This window comes from Phyllobates terribilis, unplaced genomic scaffold, assembly GCF_046119375.1.
Source record: "Phyllobates terribilis strain yellow unplaced genomic scaffold, ASM4611937v1 Scaffold_3__8_contigs__length_932513732, whole genome shotgun sequence".
Lineage (NCBI taxonomy): Eukaryota > Metazoa > Chordata > Amphibia > Anura > Dendrobatidae > Phyllobates > Phyllobates terribilis.
This window is the reverse complement of record NW_027362763.1, coordinates 499,096,403-499,116,603: the sequence shown is the minus strand read 5'-3', so window position 1 is coordinate 499,116,603 and position 20,201 is coordinate 499,096,403.

Sequence of the window (20,201 nt, the reverse complement as noted above, 5' to 3'; positions counted from 1 at the left end):
GGACCCCTTGTTTGAAAGGAGCTTCTGAACTCTCTCGTCCATTGAATTTGTCAGGTTTTGGATGGTTTCTGCTTCAATTGTTTTGCATGAGGACAGAATACCCTCCCAGAGCTGTTGCTTAGATGTGAACTGCCTCCCGCCATCATAGACACTCCTTTTGATGATGCTCCAGAGGTTCTGAATGGGGTAGAGGTCAGGGGAGCATGGGGGTCACACCATAAGTTTGTCCCCTTTTATGCCCATATCAGCCAGAGATGCAGATGTTTTATGTGCAGCATGAGATGGTGCATTATCATGCAAAAAATTGATCTTGCTGTGAAATACACGGTTCTTCTTCTTGAACCATGGCAGGAAGTGCTGTTTGAGAAAATCCACATACATTATGGAGTTCATCTTTAGCGCCTTCAGGGATCCTAAAGGGGCCGACAATCTCTCTCCCCATGATTCCAGCCCAAAACATTACTCCACCTCCTCCTTGTTGGCGCTGTAGCCGTGTTTGCGTGGGGTGTCCATCAACCAGCCATCCTCCACTCCATCCATCTGGACCATCGAGCGCTGCACGGCACTCATCCGTGAACAAAACAGTTTTGAAATCAGTCTTCATGTAATGTTTGGCCCACTGGAGCCGTTTCTGCTTGTGTGAAGTGGATAGAGGAGGTCGACAGGATGGCGTATGCACAGCTGCAAACCTCTGAAGGACCCTGCATCTTGTTGTTCGGGGGACGTTGGAGGCACCAGCAGCTTCAAAAACTTGTCTGCTGCTATGACAAGGCTTTTTTGCCGCTGCTCTTTTAACCTGACGTAATTGCCTGTAGGAAAGAGTCTTCAATTTGCCATTATCAGCACGCACACGTGTGTACTGTGAATCAGCTACATACTTCTTGATTGCCAAGACACTTCATCCTGATCATCGCACAATGTTGATTGTAGTCATGCCTTGACCTAAACACTCCACAATTTGTTGCTTCTCAGCAGCCGACACATCCTTTTTCTTTCCCATTTTGGCAGAAAATGTAGGCTGCTTAATAATGTGAGACAGCCTTCTTAAGTAGTCTTGCCTTTCATTGGACACACCTGCCAAACTAATTAGCACAGGTGTCTGCAATTGCTTACGGTGATATAAAGAGCCCTGACACACATCACCATCAATGAGTTTAACTGACAAACAAACAAATTCTTCCCTTATCACTCCGAAACACTTTTTGCATAATAATTTGGAACACAGTGTACATGTGCTTTTCCACAAAACACCAGTGGTTCACGTAGTGAATCTTACAGTTCTAACTTGCCAACCGTGGTCTGTATGGAGTTGTTCAATAAAGGGCCCAAAATTAAGATAACATAGATGGGAGAGGTCTCTATGAATAGGAATTCCTAAGTATTTGATACCCTGTGAGGGCCAGGCAAAGGGAAAGTTGGACTGGATGGAATCCTATATGGATTTGGGGAGGGAGACATCGAGGGCCTCAGACTTCGCTGCATTGATTTTAAAATTTGACCATGTAACAAAGTGATCTATTTCAGCCATAACAGCATGGATGGATATATGTGATTGAGTGATATATACTAGGACATCATCAGCAAATAGAGAGCACTTGTACTCGGTGCCTCCCACCTCAATCCACCTAATATTGGGGTTATGGCGAATTGATGAGAGCAGGTGCTCCGTCACTAGGATGTATAAGAGAGAGGACAGAGGACATCCCTGCCTTGTCCCATTGGTGATTGTGAAAGGTGATGAAAATGTTCTGATGCACCCCCTGGGCCTTGGGACACCCGGAGCCGGACCCTTTTTGGTGGATGCTGGTGGTTGTAGTATTCGTGGCGGCGACCCGGTTCCGTGGCTCAGGGTGGTCAAACCAGTGGCGGAACTATTTATGTGGTTTTGATGTTTAAATGTCCGACTACGCCACCCGTGGATTGCGGTCAGAGTGAACCGCCGCTGCAGGGCAGACCGCTGAGGCTGGTGTTGTGGGTGCAGCAGAGCGTAGCATAACTCCCCACGGGAGGAGTATAGCCTCAGGGCAGTGTATGCGGAGGATGGGGGTGATGGTGCAGGGCAGCAGCAGTAACGATACGGAGTCAGTGATGCAGTCCAGGGCCTTTACTCACAGTTCTTATTATCCAGACCACGTCTGCAGGTAACGGCTGCCCACGTCGTACTGTGCTCACCAGGTGAGGGGCTCAGACAACTCCCAGATAACTTTGGAGCGCTTCACAGGACCCCCTTTGTGTGTCCTTTGTCTGGCCTTTCTTACCAACCCTTCTGTCCGGCTGCCTCGGGCCTCCTCTTGGTAAACTTGGCGCCAGTTTCCCTGACCCTATGTGGTGCCTTCCTAGCGGGTGTAGCGAGGGGCTGCGCCACATAAAATGTCACAGCCTCCGGTTTCTAGCTGAGGGTCGTTTCCTGCCTCCACTAGTTTCGGGGACCGGTCTCCCCCTTTGGCCTGACCCCTCCACGCAGGTGGATTCGGGCGTGCGGTGGCGACTCGCCCGTCCGCACCCCTGGGATCCCTTCATTCCTCGTTCCTGGAGCCTTCTCCGCTCCTCTTCCTTCCTTCTCCCTCTTCCAGGCCTGGGCCTCTGTTACTAGGCCCGCCTCCGGAGCAGAGCTCATGCAGAGCCCCTGCTCCCTGCCACTTCTGCTCAGACTTCTCTGCACTGAACTAAGATGGTGCCCACCTTTTATACTTCCTTATCAATGCACCCAGGAACTGCTTCCTCCCTGCTCCTGCACTACAGGGTTCCCCTTCCTCAGTGTTCCCTCCCCCCACTCCAGCCAGGGACAGGGACTGTCGTGCCCATCTCAGAGGCATATTGGTCGCCCTGCCCCACGGCAATGTGGTGCAATGCATGCAGGTGTCGGGTCCTGATCCACACTCCATCCTTACCTGAGAGTGAGATATCACACCTCTGGGTGAGGTGCAATACCTCTGTTGCAACCGAGCCCTCAGGGTGCTACAGTTCCATTTATCTTCAGCCTAGGTGACGTATTGTGATACAGGGCCGTGATTTTGGCTATAAAAGGGTCCCCTAGACCCCTACCCCAAGCTTTTTAAGAGAATCATATATGGCGTGCCAGGAGACTCTATGGAATGCTTTCTTAGCATCCAACGAGAGTATCTAATTACAAATTTTTAACTGCATCTAGCCCAGGAAATACTTTGTGCCTAGTAGCAGTGTCTGCTAGTCAGCGGATTATCCCGGCTGTTAAGCAAGCTACACCACCTGTAGTTTGGACACTTAATTTTTTCAAAGGAAATGCTTCGGGACCACGGGATACTCAGTGAAGAGCATCAGGAGGCACCCCAAGGCATAGGGGCTGGGACTGGCAGTAGGATGCCTTGCGGTGGACAGCCGAGCTCGATCCTTATAAAAGCTTTTTAACTGCAGCAGCTTTAGTGGACGCTACTGGAGCTGGAATTACGCGGCTGCTGGCATGAGACTTGCCCTCCAATAGATCCTTGTAAATGGATTTAAAGTGTATTCATTCAAATTAGAGAGACAATTTAAATTAAAAAGCTTAGAGCTGCCTCCACCACAGGGGGGCTCGCTCGACCCACCAGCGGACAGGCACCAGTATTGGGAGAGGGGGGCTGGCCGTCAGTGTTCACTGCGGCTCTGGCACAAACCCGGCGACACGGAGGTGGCACGGGCAGGAGCGGACTGAACGTGTCGGCTTCTCACTTTTTGGATTTTAGAAGGGCATGACATGCCTATATCTGTCTCTCCCCCTCCTTTTACTCCTCCACCTCTTTTCTTTTCGCATGACTATATGTACTTGTCACTTTTCCATGTGTTAGTTGTGTCTTCTGAGCAGTTTGTCAGCTTTTGGACACCTTTGAAGGTGTTTTCTATGTGTTTCTATGTGTTTTTGTTTGCCTGCCATTGGTTTTAACGGTGTTCGAAGGTGTTCGACGAACAGTTCGACGAACAGTTCGGCGAACACACGGGTGTTCGACGAACCGAACCGAACTCGAACACTACGGGGGTGGCTCAACACTAATCACAAATCAGCAAATAACAAGGACATATTTGGTGTTCCTATAATTGTAAACACCTGCACAACAAAGCGATCAGATTATTTACAGTAATCAGTAAATGGCATAAAAAAATGGCTCCATTGATATTTTTTCTCTATTAAACCCATAAAAAGTAATAGAAATTAGTGTTGAGCGAGTATGTTCTATTAACCCTTTCGGCGAGTATGCTCGGGCCGAGCTCCGAGTATTTATAGCTGCTCGGTGATATGGTTGAATTGCTCCCGTGTGAATGATTTGCAATTGTTTGACAGCTTTATTACATGTGAGGAATGTCTATTTCTTACACATTCCTCACATGTAATTTAACTGTCAAACAGTTGCAAATCATGCACACGGGAGCGATTCAACCATATCACCGAGCAGCTATAAATACTCGGAGCTCGGCCCGAGCATACTCGGAACAGAACATACTCGCTCAACACTAGTAAAAATGTAACACTGAGGCTATGTTCACATATAGCGTAAATGCTGTGTTTTTTTCTAATGCGTTTTTTTCTGCACGTTTTCTGCAGATGTGTGCACCACATTACGCAATAACAATCCCCTATGATTATTACGTGTTTTCTGTGCTTCTTTTATGCTCTTTCCTCCATATTTGATGCATTTTTGGTGCAGATGTGAATCCGCGTTTTTAATGCTTTTTTAAGACTACAGCAAAGATTTGACTCTGCATTTAAAAATGCATCAATGTTTTTTCCCCCTTCAGGCTCCACATAGACGCCTATAGAGAAAAAAGCACCAAAAATCTACCGAGGGGGATTTCTCATGAAATCACATCTACTTTGTTAGGACATTTAAATCGTGTTCACATGTAGAGTAAATGTGCATATTTTCTGCTGCTTTTTTGCACAGAAATTCTATTGTTTTTTACTGTCCAAGCAAAGTAGATGTGATTTCATGAAAACTATGCCCCCTGTGCATCTAAAGCTGCTGCTGAATTGTTCAGTTTTGATGCTTTTTTTCTCCAGAGTCACCTATGTGGAACCTAAAAAAAATTGCATGTAAAGAACTGAAGTTCTTTTTTAAGTGCATAATAAAAACTTTTCTGTACTATAAAAAAAACACATTAGAAACACGGCTTTACATCTGCACCAAAAAAACATCAAATTAGAGGGAAAAGGCAAAAAAAAAGATTGTTATTGTGTAGTTCTGGTGCGAGCATCTGAAGAAAATAAAAAATACAGTATTTACGCTATGTGTGAACTCAGCCTTACAGACACAAAAAAGCCAGATATCATAGTGATGCTTACCTCAAGATGAGAAAGTTCTGGCTGCTATGACTATAGTATGAATGAATGAACAAAAAATAAATCCACCGATCCAAACTAGAGTTGAGCAGGACGCACAAATGGCATTGCATCAGCTATGGCTAATCAAAAGCCGAGCCGGGAACGACGAAAGGTCAGAGATTCATGGCTTCCCATCCAGCTGCCAGGTACCACTGACCTGGACACTGGACTGGAGTCTTGTGAATAGATCCACCTGTCCCCGATACAGTGGGACAGTTCCGGATTTGGATCTATGCCCTGCAGTCTTGGGCATCTTTTGAATGTCCCTCACTGTCACCTCTCCGCTGACATCTCCTCCTGTCAGAGTAGAAAGAAAGATAAATGGACGTGGATTGGGGTGTGGCCAAAATTATGCGTGCCTCATAATTTTTCCTTTTTTCTGTTGTTCAAAAGTTGGAAGGTATGTACCTGGCATCTGTTCCCGGCTAAACTTCTGACTACAGCTTTTGATTTCTGCTTCTGTCCATGTCTTGTCACTTCTGGTTCTGACCTGGTTACTTGACCTCTCTCTCCTCTGGTTTGCCAGCAGCCGTTTTGTGGAAGCAATCCAGTGGACACCATTGTGAGACCAAATCTCTGTACAGGGGTTAAAGGGAAAAGGTTGGGATTGCTCTGCAATTTGACAGGTGGAGTAGCTAGCGCTAAGTCTGTCCAATGTAGTCCTTTTGAGCCTACAGCATCTGTGAGACGTTACATTAGGTTTTCACTGCAACTTTTCCACTTTAATAGGTTCAAAGTGGAAATGTTCCATGTGCACATATCATAAATTCACATGTAACAGTTGTATTACATAAAGCTGTGGCTCCTATTCACAGACACCCAGGACCATGCTGCAGGCAAAAGCCTATTCACATTTACAAAACTCACTTTTGCAATAAAATCTGTTGACTACTTTAAGAGGTGGCTATCACTTGCCACCTCAACAAATCCACGTGTTATTAATATTTCATAATATATGTGGAAATTTCACTATGTTTTCATTGTTGAAAACTTCTAAGGTAATAGATGAAGGCACCATTAGTAACTTTTGAAGCACTAACTGTTGAAAACTTGTACATTAAGATTTCAAATGATCTAACAAAGTTATTTTCTAGGGGATTATATACTGTGTTTATTTTATATTTTTATCAAGCTTGAGTGAGACTGACTGTTTCCATCAATTAATGTCATGCACTGTGTTTTATAGAATATGGTAGAAAAAGAAAGCTATGTTGTCTTGTACTGTGTGTACCTTTTGCATAATTCATTAGGGAGTCTTGAACTAAATTATTTTTTCAAAGACAAAGCAGTTGCTAAGCTGGAACCTTGGGAGATCCGGTAATGTGATGCTATTTAGTTTTCTCTACAGGAAGCTTCCCTACTGGAGAGACAAGTTTACACTGTAGATTGGCAGGGCAGTCTTTTGTGCCTGTTCCTGGATACCAGGCAATGGCTAATATTCATTAAAAACACAGAATTTACTAATGCCTAATAATTTGTTACGCACTACCTACTGTTTTATTGAATAGATTTAGTGACTATTACCATGGATTTGTGTATGCTATCATATAATAGTAGAAGTATAAACATAGTGCACAACATTTCACTTATTATTGTGTAGAGTAGCTGAAAATAATATTTAAGCAAATAAAAAAATGCAAAAGTCCAATATTGGGCAATACATAAAAGCAACAATCTGATACAAAGACATATAAATTAATATACAGTACAGACCAAAAGTTTGGACACACCTCATTTAAAGATTTTTCTGTATTTTCATGACTATGAAAATTGTACATTCACACTGAAGGCATCAAAACTATGAATTAACACATGTGGAATTATATACTTAACAAAAAAGTGTGAAACAACTGAAAATATGTCTTATATTCTAGGTTCTTCAAAGTAGCCACCTTTTGCTTTGATGACTGCTTTGCACACTCTTGGCATTCTCTTGATGAGCTTCAAGAGGTAGTCACCGGAAATGGTCTTCCAACAATCTTGAAGGAGTTCCCAGAGATGCTTAGCACTTGTTGGCCCTTTTGCCTTCACTCTGCAGTCCAGCTCACCCCAAACCATCTCGATTGGGTTCAGGTCTGGTGACTGTGGAGGCCAGGTCATCAGGCGTAGCACCCCATCACTCTCCTTCTTGGTCAAATAGCCCTTTCACAGCCTGGAGCTGTGTTTGGGGTCATTGTCCTGTTGAAAAATAAATGATGGTCCAACTAAACACAAACCGGATAGAATAGCATGCCGCTGCAAGATGCTGTGGTAGCCATGCTGGTTCAGTATGCCTTCAATTTTGAATAAATCCCCAACAGTGTCACCAGCAAAGCACCCCCACACCATCACACCTCCTCCTCCATACTTCACTGTGGGAACCAGGCATGTAGAGTCCATCCGTTCACCTTTTCTGCGTCGCACAAAGACATGGTGGTTGGAACCAAAGATCTCAAATTTGGACTCATCAGACCAAAGCACAGATTTCCACTGGTCTAATGTCCATTCCTTGTGTTCTTTAGCCCAAACAAGTCTCTTCTGCTTGTTGCCTGTCCTTAGCAGTGGTTTCCTAGCAGCTATTTTACCATGAAGGCCTGCTGCACAAAGTCTCCTCTTAACAGTTGTTGAAGAGATTTGTCTGCTGCTAGAACTCTGTGTGGCATTGACCTGGTCTCTAATCTGAGCTGCTGTTAACCTGCGATTTCTGAGGCTGGTGACTTGGATAAACTTATCCTCAGAAGCAGAGGTGACTCTTGGTCTTCCTTTCCTGGGGCGGTCCTCATGTGAGCCAGTTTCTTTGTAGCGCTTGATGGTTTTTGCAACTGCACTTGGGGACACTTTCAAAGTTTGCCCAATCTTTCGGACTGACTGACCTTCATTTCTTAAAGTAATGATGGCCACTCGTTTTTCTTTACTTAGAATATGTATTATGGCAAGAAAAAAGCATCTAACAGTCTATTCAGTAGGACTATCAGCTGTGTATCCACCAGACTTTTGCACAACACGACTGATGGTCCCAACCCCATTTATAAGGCAAGAAATCCCACTTATTAAACCTGACAGGGCACACCTGTGAAGTGAAAACCATTTCCGGTGACTACCTCTTGAAGCTCATCAAGAGAATGCCAAGAGTGTGCAAAGCAGTCATCAAAGCAAAAGGTGGCTACTTTGAAAAACCTAGAATATATGACATATTTTCAGTTGTTTCACACTTTTTTGTTAAGTATATAATTCCACATGTGTTAATTCATCGTTTTGATTCTTCAGTGTGAATGTCCAATTTTCATAGTCATGTCTGTACTGTATATTTAAGAATTTAAAGGGAACCTGACTTCTGATATATGCCGCCTGATCCGTCGAGACTAAGCCACATGTCTGACTAGTCGAAAAGGAAATTCCTCTGCGGCAACTGCCAATTACTGACAGATGTCCCCCTAAACATGCACTCAGGAACCGAGACTTCACTCAAGGGAACAGGTGGAGAGAAGCCACAACCTGACTGACTAGTCTCAAAGCTAGTCCCTGGTCCCTGGCCAGCTTTTAAAGTATGTTTTCTCTGAAATGCTGTAGCATTCCAGAGTCAAAGATACATGGTTGAAATCATACAGCCAATGTGTGATATCACTGTCTGTATTATAGAAAAATGATTACATTAAACAATGTTAACTGTGACATAAGTCAGAACATGACTCAGCATGGAAAACTACTCCACAAGGTCTTAAAGGGTTGGTCCGGCATCTAAAATCTATTTTCTAACTATCCTTACAGCACTTTGATACTTTTCTTTATTACACAATACCCTATATGTCTCCCTATCTAGCTAGTGCATTAATGTGTTTTTTTTTACTGTACTTCCTATGACGCTTCATTTGACAGCAGCCTCAAACGTGACATCACAGGAAGCTGGGGCTGCATCCACTCCCCGTAGCATCCATCGCCCTTCCTGTAACAGGACATCATGGGGGATAGTGCTGCAGTTACTTACTAGTTTCTTGCATCGCTGCCCCCTCTGAAGACATCCTGGATCCTGGGTGATGAATGCGGTGGGAGATGTGACTGCAGCGCCAGCAGTCTGCTTCTATCTACGCTGCTGTAGCTTCTAACTGTGAAAGACGTTGTCATGGAGCAGACATAAAAGCAGTGACTGACGCTAGTGCCGCCCCACAGCTTCTAGCACCATCCTCAAATGAGTCGTCATCAGGGGGCGGTGCTGCTTCTAGCACCACCTTCTAATAATTTGTCAGGAGGGGGAGGTGATAGAAGCGAAAGCGTCCATATCCCAGGATACAGGATGTTTTCAGAGGTGGCAGTGATGCAAAAAACTAGTGAGTAACTGCAGCGCTGCACCCTGTGAAGTCCTGTTTTAGGAGGGGCGATGGACACTGTGGTGAGTGAGTGCCGCCCCAGTCTCCTGTGATGTCACATTTGAGACTCCTCTCAAACGAAAAATCACGGGAAGTACAGTAAAGAAAACACAATTAGGGATTAGATAGATAGCAAAAAGAGTAGAGTATTGTGTAATAAAGCTAATTACAAAAGTGGTTAGGGTGTAAGGATAGATAGTTAGAAAATACATTTTAGCTACCAGACCACCCCTTTAAGATCTTGGCTTTAGGGTCCATTATTCTTTTCTAATTGGTAAACACGTCACATGGGAAATCTGCTTTTTTATTGGAGGAGGCTGATTGACTTGTTTGGTTACATGCTCCTCTATTAGTTGCCATTTTATTAACAGAAGCAGTTTATTGCAGAAGCAGTTTGTGAAGAAAGAAGTACTAACAAGATAAAGTGACCAACCTCTTTAATGCTTTCACCTTGTTGCACTAGAAAAATAACTACAGTAACTATATAGTAACTATATTTTATTGATGCATTATAAAATGTCTCACACATAGTTATACCAGAGTTGCTGTGTGGATAAGACAACATTGCTGGCAGTTATGGAAGCTCCATGGCTGGTAAAGTACAGGAGCTTTTGTAGTCAGGGCTGACTTTATTTTAGATGTTATATATCCTGGTGCAAATGTAAAGATCCCAAATTTCTCCACAGTCCCACTCGACTGTTAATGAAGAGGTGGCCGTGCATGGGTGGCTCGCTATTCACTTCACGTTGAGCAATAGTGTTCACAAATGAAAAAAAAGCATTCTTCATATTTTTGATACCAAATGAAACATAAGAGTGGAAAAAGTAGAAACAAAAAAACCTCTCTGTAATGTATTTCACCCCAAACCAACCTGATAAATACAGTAAAAAATAAAAGAACAAGAAAACTGTCATGTTGTGAAACACAAGTATGAAGCGAAACCACAAAAATGAAATCACATGGACCTACTGTTTTTAATAGCAGAAGGGCATATGTTGCCTAATATTCACAGATGGTGGTCTGGGATAGAAGTATTAGTAGTATATCAGTTGATATGATAACAGCTTAAATTTTAAGCTCACATCAAATTTAAATAATATGACCAAATCCCCAAATGTTATAACCAACATTTCTCAAGGACCAGAGTCGTTTTGTTTTCATCACAATTTAACCTTCTGAGCATTCCTAGACTGAAGCCCTACAAATTACCCATGAAATGTTTACATAAAGAAATCCTCTACTGGGCATAGAGTCTATCTTTCATAGTGATTTAATACATCAAAAGGGAAAAATAACCAGAAAAAAAAGATGAACCACAAAATATGGAACATTCAAGTGAATTTAAAATATAAAATAAATGTAAAGTAATTTTGCAATCTAGTAGTGTCATACCTATTGTGCATCCACTTCTATTGGCCAATTATTAGTAACATTTTGAATTGATTTCGACTACAATATGTTGTGCTGGTTTCATATTTTGCATTATGCTCTTTCTATTCAGGAGTTTCTATATTTATATATTTTAATGGCATTAAAAGAGGAACCTTAATGGGAAATGGATGAACCCAATTGTATGTAAAAGAAAACCTTCTGTATTCTTTGGGATCAGTTCAAAAACAGATACTTCATGGCTGCTGTGGCTCCTTGAAACTATGATAATAGTGTAAGTCAAATATTTCCATTTTTGAGAATTACTTAAAGAAAACTATCAATGAAAGAACTATGTTCTTTCAAGAAACCTACATTAGCAGTGATAGACTGGCTAAGACCCTATCTTTTATATTGAAGCATTCCTAACCCCTTCCCAACATATATTACTAGCTACTGAACCCGTTCTACGCCTAGGTGGTAAGCATTTTCTTTGGTACATTTCCGGCTCAAATTTTTTAAGACACTGTGTCTGCAAATTCGCATATACAGTGTCTTCATTAGTATGGCGCCAGAGATTGTGGTATGCGCATGCACTGACTCCGAAGCCATTTTATTGAAGTAATGTACTACAACGTCAGCATATCAGTGCACACGGGCCGGCCATAGGGACAATGGCGTCAACCGGTGCAAGTGCACTGCTATGTTGACGTTGTAGTAGAATTCTTCAATAAAATGGTGCCGGAGTCAATGCATGCACATACTGCGATATCGGCGCTATTTTGTTGAAGACTCTGTGTCTACGAGGAGTCGATGGGTTGCTATGGCAGTGGGGGGTCTACTGATGACTCTCATGCTTGCCATGACAGCATTATTATGAAGATTATCTTGTGACAGTATATAGTCAAGCAGTCAGATGATTGCAGGTTCAAGTCCCTTAAGAGGACTACTAAAAAAGTAAGAAAAAAGTTTTTAAAAAATATAAAAGATCAAATCACGCCTTCTTTTTCAACCATTAAAAACAAAGAAATAAAAAAACATATACATATTTGGTATCCCCACATAATTAACCTCATCAGTAAACACGATGAGAAAAAAAAGCGAAACGGCAGAGCTTTTTGGTTGATGCAGCATCGCAAAAAATGTAATAATGTCATAACTACCGTTTACTGAAATGTCTTTGTCCTGCAAAACTTGGTAATTATGCCTGGCTGAAAAGACATCTTGTGCACATACCCTTAGGCGGTGTGCCCAGAGTGACTTTTTGGTGAGTTTTTGACTCTGCATTTTAAAAATGCATCGTCTTACGGCTCCAGCAAAGTGGATGGGATTTATAAAAATCTCATGCCCACCGTGCTTCTTTTTTATTGAGCATAAACTGACCTACGGTGTATATTTCAAATCTGCAACATGTCAATTTCTCTTATGGTTATAATGAGTTTTAGGTACAGATTTTTCACTTAGACTTGCATTAGATGTGGAAAATCCGCAAGTAAAAAACACACATACGTTTTTAGTGCATTTCCACTGCAGAAATGCATCAAAAATGTATGTAATTCACACATGACTATATCAATAAAGTTTTGCCAAATACCAAGAAGTATCAAAAACAAATCAGCTTTGTTTAAAACATGACATATCGAAAAGAGACAGAAACTGCAGTGTTAAAAATTTGATAAAAAAGCATGTAAAAAATGCACGCAAAAGCAAAATGAAAAAACGCAAATAGCCTAATTTACTTAATAGGTGCAGAAAATCTGTAACATCAAAAACTCACCAAAAGTTCATTGTGGAAACGTAGCCTCAGAGTGCCAGAACAAAAGAAACACACACAAACAAAAAGACCCCATTATGGAAACTTCACCCCTCTAGGGATTTATCTTGGTGTGTAGTGATTATTCAGACTCTATAGGTGATTTTGTAATTGTAACGAATTAACTCCTCACTCTTACTATTCAAATTACTGGACTTTTTCTTCCATTCATTTTTATTCCATATCAAATGTTCACAGAACTTTAGTATCAGTGAATCGCTGAAGCCCTCTGCACCGAGATCCTCTGTTACATGATGTTTCACTGGGACTCACCTTCTTTCTCATGCATGATTACATGGGCACATTTAGATCTTTTATCCATCACTGTCACAAGCCCTTTTTATTCCTATTCTCCACGATATTCTGTAAGAACCACATAAATGACCAAAGGTTGCAATACAGAATTAAGTATTTAGTATTTGGAAATATATGTATTATTTAACAATTGTTTATGGAATTGTTATTAAAGTATTTGATTTCTAAATTAAAAATGCAATTATGTTTGTGATTAAAGTATGCCTCCGATTGCATGACGACATTTAAGATAACATACTGCTGTTTGGTATGTTGCTATAAGGGTATAAGTGTATGTTCACACTAATTCCTTTTGCTGAGTTTTCTAGCTTCTGTACCATAAACTCAAAAAAAATCAGCGTGAGCCTATCCTAAGAATGATATGTTGAATTGGGCATATTGTTCTATGTGATGTATAAAAAAGCTAGATGTGTCCATGTCATCATGCATTGGAAAGGGGATGTGTCCTCCTGAAGAAAAAAAACATGTCAGGGAATCTCAGGGTAAAGGGCAGCAGCACTTCAGTGATATTAAAGGTTTGTGAACATTTCATATGGAATGAAAATAAATGGAGAACAATGTCCTGAAATATGGCTACAAATAGTAAGTACTTAATTAGTTAAATACTCCTAGTCCTCAAAGTGTCCTGTGTTTGATTATATATTTGCCATTTGAAGAGAGCAGGGTGAGCTCTAAACACAGAAGGGGCACAATTCACTATTCAGTTCTGGTCAGGGACTAAACCTATTGTTTTATGAAGTTTCATAAAAATCATAGATGAGAAATTATATTTTTTGTAAAGTATTTTGTTTGAGTTATTTTTTATTTTCTACAAGGGGTAGTAATTAGTGATGAGCGAGCACTTAAATGGTCAGGTGATCAATGCTCGGGTCGAGCACATTGGAATACTCAGGTGCTCGACCCGAGCAACGAACCCAATGTAAGTCTATGGGAAATTCGAGCATTTTTCAGGCGGCTCCCCCCGGTGGTCTGCAGAGGGCCTAAAAATTGCCCAAATCGATGGGAACAGTGCTCAAATGACATGGGAACAGCATGGGGAAGACCCCTGGAAGCATTTCTGACTCCCAGGTCACTTCTGTCAACAACGTTGTCAGAGTATTATGCCACTTTTACGGACTCACAATAAAACATACCAAAACGAAACCAAAATAGATTTTCCAGGGAAATATGTTAAGTAACATCCTTTCCAGAGTAATGACTTGTATTTAAGGCAAAATAAATAACCAAAACCAAAAATGCTCCTCCACACCATGGGCTATGTTCACACATAGCGTTTTTGATGCGTTTTTTTTCACTTTTGTATTGCTTTCAACCGTGACAAATGCATTCACCAGGAAATGTCATTTTAACATTTTACAACCTTATCTGGCTATGTAGTGTGTGAGATATCATCAGACACATCGTGCTTCATTTATGAAAGAGGGATTCTGAAAGTCACAAAGCCTATTTTTATAGGGTCATCAGTTGGCCTTTACTATTCTTAAAGGGCCAGCAGTCGGACCGCACTATTCTTAGAGAGCCATCACCCGGCTATGTTTTATTGTTCCCATTACTAAAGAGTGGGTCTCCTATGCTGGTATTGCGTATGCAGTGAGTGGCAGGGCTGCCCAAAATTTGGATGCACCCCAATACCACTTTAAAAATGTGGATGCACCCCAATACCCCTTTGAAGAGACTTAGAGGAGGGCATCCTGATAACAATGTTCCCATTATTAGGAAGTGGGTCTCCCATTGTATTTGCCTATGCAGTGAATGCAAGGGTTGCCAAAAATTTGGAGGCACTCCAATGCCCCTTGGAAGAGACGTGGACGTCAGAGGGCCTCCTGAAAACAATGTTCCCATTATTAGGAAGTGGGTTTCCCATTGTGTTTGCCTATGCAGTGAATGCAAGGGCTGCCAAAAAGTTGGAGGCACTCCAATGCCCCTTGGAAGAGACGTGGAGGAGGGCCTCATAAAAAAATGTTCCCATTAGAAAGGAGCGGGTCTCCTATACTTGTAATGCCCATGCACTAAGTGTATGGGTTGACAAACATTTACCCCTGGGGGGTATACAGGAACAAACTGTATAAAATTTTTTTTTACGGGCATCATAAACACCCTTTAAAAAAATTAGGTGGGTGTTGCATCACGGACCACGGTCATCCTAGTGATATGGTGGTGGAGGATGAGGAGAAGGAGGAGGACAAGAGCAAATAGCCAAAATCAGGAAGCATATACCCATGTGTGGGTGTGAAAAGGGGCATTGGAATACACCTCCCAAAAAAGACACTGGATTTGAGTTTATGCTAAGCTGCTATCATTCGGTGGTGATGAGAAGTCTGGCCCAATCTAGCCCTTGTTCATTTTTATAAGAGTCAGCCTGTCAGCATTTTCAGTTGACAGACGGATGCGCTTATCAGTTATAATTCCACCAGCGGCACTAAAAACCCGCTCTGATAAAACGCTGGCGGCAGGGCAGACCAGGACCTCCAAGGCATAGAAAGCCAGTTCATTCCACGTATCCAGCTTGTATACCCAATAATTATAAGGCACAGAGGAATCACGGAGGACGTTGGTACGGTTGGCAAGGTACTCCGTCAGCATCATCCCAAACTTTGCACTCCTTGTGAGAGTACCCTGCGACTCAGTGCTTGTGCGATGGGAGGGGCTAAGAAAATTCTTCCAGAACTTTGACAATGTACCCCTGCCTCTGCTGGATTGAAGCTGTGTCTCTCTCGCCTGTACTCCTTGGTTGTCCAACGAAGTGTGACCTCTGTCGCCAGCGTTTTCAGATGAGAATTTTTTTAATAGTTCCTCAACAAGGGCCTTCTGGTACAGCCCCATTTTTGTAGACCTGTCCGCCTCAGGAATAAGAGATATAAAGTTCTCCTTGTAGCGTGGGTCTAGAAGTGACACCAACCAGTAATGACTGTCACCCAAAATTTTGAGAATGTGAGGGTCATGGCAAAGGCAGCATAACATAAACTCAGCCATGCGTGCCAGACTACTAACAGGCAAGACTTCTGTGTCCTCACCAAGAGGATGACTGACCATGCTCTTCTTCTCCTCTTCCTCCTCCTCCTCCTCTCTGTCCTCTGGCCATCCACGCTGAACAGACAGTATGACAGCTGTGCAGGTAGTACCGTCTATAGCGCATGAAACTAGCTCCTGTTCTTCCTCCTCCTCCTCTTCTTCATTATACACCAATCCATGTTGGGATGAGATGAGGTTGGGCTGTGTGTAATCACCCTGTTTGGTTCCTTGCTCCATCTCATCGTGCTCCGCCTGCAATGCATCCTCTTTGATTGTAAACAGAGAGCATTTCAAAAGACAGAGAAGCGGGATGGTGATGCCAATTATGGCGTCATCGCCGCTCACCATCTTGGTATATATGTCTGACATCCATGTCCACTCCTGAGGTCTTATGTGTGGAGTCTGAACTGAATACCAATGGCCTTGTTGATTCTGGTACTCAACAACTTCCCTCTTCTGCTCACAAATCCTTCCCAACATCTGCAGTGTAGAGTTCCAATGCGTGGGGACATCACATACCAGTCTGTGAGCCGGAAGCTGCAAATGCTGCTGAAACACGGCAAGAGCAGCGGAAGCTGTAGTTGACTTTATAAAATGGGCACACAGGCGGCGTACTTTAACAAGCAGATCCGGAAACTCTGGGTAGAATTTGAGAAACCGCTGAACCACGAGGTTAAGCACATGAGCCAGGCATGGTACGTGTATGAACTCACCTCGCCTCAGAGCCGCCACCAGGTTCAAGCCATTGTCACACACGACCATGCCTTGCTGTAGGTTCAGCTGTGTGAGCCACAGATCTGTCTGCTCTTTCAGAGCTGTCCACAACTCTTCAGCATTGTGTGGTTTGTCACCTAAGCATATTAGCTTCAGCACAGCCTGCTGCCCCTTGGCCGAGGCAGTGCTACAGTGCTTCCAGCTTGTGACTGATGTGGTCATTTCGGAGATGGAGGCTGAAGAAGAGGAGTAGGCTGAGGAGGATGAGGTTCAGAAGCTGTAGACTGTGGGGGCAACACTGATTGACCTAGGGCCTGCAATCCTTGGCGTCAGGAGGATGTGTTCCGTCCCAAGGTCCGACTGGGTCCCGGCTTCCACTATGTTAACCCAGTGTGCTGTCAGCGAGATGTACCGTCCCTGCCCACAAACACTTGTCCACGTGTCCGTGGTAAGGTAGACTTTCCCAGTAACAGCGTTGTTGAGGGCACGGCTAATGTTTTGGGACACATGCTTTTGTAATGCGGGGACAGCACACCGGGAGAAATAGTGGCGTCTTGGGACCGAGTACCGAGGGATGGCCGCCACCATCAGGCTGAGGAATGCTTCCATCTCCACGAGCCTAAAAGGCAACATTTCGAGCGCAAGCAGTCATGAAATGTGAGAATTTAGTAGTGTGCCTGTGGGGCGTTGGCTGCGTATTTGCGCTTGCGTGCCAATGACAACTGTATGGACAAGGTATGGGGTATGGACAACTGTACACTGCGCTGGGACAAGGACGTGGACATGCTTCCTTATGCTGCTACTTGAGAGTGTGCAATGACAGATGCAGGGCAGGAGGCATCTTCGCATGCACCAAGGACAGGGGATTGGCTTGCATGCACAACAGCGGAAGAAGCAATGGTGCTACCAGCAGACACTGTTCCTGGACCCTGGGGTTCGGCCCACAAAGTCAAGTGCTTTGCTGCCATGTGCCTGATCATGCTGGTGGTGGTCAGGCGGGTCGTTTTGCCACCCCTGCTGATGCTGGCCTGTCAGGTGTTGCAAATGGCCTTTTTGGGGTTATCGGCAGAGTCTTTAAAAAACAACCAGACTCGGGAAGACCTAACAGTTGTACTGGCAACTTCCTTCGTTTTGGTGTTACGGGGAGCGGTTGCCTGCCTTCTGTCTGCGGCCACCACACTGCTTCTTCCTGCCTGTTGGGGTGCTCTGCCTCCCTCCCCCTGTGTGCTGCTGTCCTCGCTCTGCATGTTTTCCTGCCAGGTTGGGTCAGTTACTATATCATCCACCACCTCGTCTTCCACTTCCACACCCTTGTTCCTCCTCCTGAGTGGGTGTGGGTGTTTGTTGTGGCACAATTTCAGCTTGCCAATGGCCTTGGTCTCGGCCTCTGCATGCACCATCACCATTACATCCAGTTCCCCATCCCTTGCCACATGCCTTGCCCATTTTAAATGGAGGACAATATCTTCCACGCTCACAACAAATGACAGTTTTAAATAGCTGGATTTTTAGCGGTGTAATATGGAAAGGACCTGGCTGTATTCTGCAGTGCCAACAAGCAAATGGTGCAGAAAAACATTTCTCTCTGGATTGCTTTTTAAGCAAATAATGAGGATTAAGATCCCAAAAAAAACTATTCCTGGCCCCTGAGACCTGGGCCTTTGTCTAGAAATATCTAACAGCAGCAGAAGGCAGAACTGGAATGGAGCCTATTGTGCTATATGCACTGCAGTCTGCTATATACACTGCCTGCCTGCCTATATACACTGCCTGCCTGATATCTCTGCAGATGGATTAGTCCTCAGAAGGACTGTTTGTTGAGATGGATATGTGTAATGTAATGTTTTTCTCCTTACACTACCTAATACACAACCAAATCTCTCTCTATCTCAGCAGCAGCTCTCCCTACACTGCCTGATTCCGGAGTGACTGTGACGAGCATGGCGGCGCCAGGTCTGATATAGACCTGATGACGCTGTGCGGCCAGCCAATCACTGTAATGCCACAACCACCATGGCTGCGGCATTACAATGAGTGGCAGGCAATCCCTGCATGTTGATTGGCACTCTAAAGAGCGCCAAACATGCAGGGAGGGGACCCGAGCATCCGCCTGAGCATCTCGCAAGTACTCGGCGAGCTCCAAGCATCTCGATTACAGAGATGCTCGGGTGAGTACCAAGTACTTGTTAGTATGCTCGCTCATCACTAGTAGTAATATAAAAGGTACCCGATTGTTACAATATCTCTCCAGAGTACAACAATATCTTATATGTGGTCATACTCTACTATTTGCCTCAGTAATGTTAAAGTAATATCACCATTGAAACGGATGGTAACCCAGTATTGATCAACAGGCCATTTAATAATATTATGGATTGATAGGCTTTTCATGTTTTTTTAAAATTAAAGATATGGTACAAAAATTATCTTTCATAGTCATTTGTGATCAGACAGACCATATTGTGCAGAACACTGCCTCAAACTGACAATGTCACTGTAAGAGGTAACATCATCCTGCTTTTACTGAGACAAATAATGTGCCATATTTTACATAAATACCTTCACTTCCTTCTTACTAATACGTTTGCTGGAGGCAAAGTAGGCCAATTGTTGCCACCTTTTGGTAGTACTGCTACCCAAATGGCAGGTGCCAGTGATGGTGGTGGTGCTTTTGCTAATTAGGAGCCTCTCAGGAACCAATGAGCGCCTTGTGTCGCTACTTGAGAGAGCACTCATTGGTTAATGCAGGCTCCTGTCAGAGTCTCTGCCATTGATAGGAGCCTGTAATAACCAATGAGCTTTCTCCTTCACAGTGAAGGATCATGCTGATTGGTTATTGAGCCGTACACTAGCTTCCAGCTCCAAGTGTTCTTCATGCAGAGGCACAGACACACTTATAACACAGACTTGCAATCAGCTTTTTCTAGTCGATTAGGAGCAGGGAGGGCCACACTTTGACCACGTGATGTGCACCTCTGCTCTAAGGGGTTAAACAGTCGACTCTAGATATTGCAGAGCTTTTTTTTGGCGGTATGTTAAAGATTAAACCTGCTGCTAGTAGATTATCTAATCTATTTTTAATATAAGCCTGTAGGATATTTTAATTTATAAATGTTTTTTTCTCATCGTTTGTAGATGCCCAGTAGCGAGTGGCTGATTCCCATTATGGTTTTAGTATTTGTTTTGTCCTGCCACAATTTGTTTATGATTAAGCACTTCCATATGGTTCATACCATGTCTAACCTGGCAAATCATTTCCGCCCTAATCTTGGAAGCATGCGTCATTCCAAGTGCTGATTTTTTG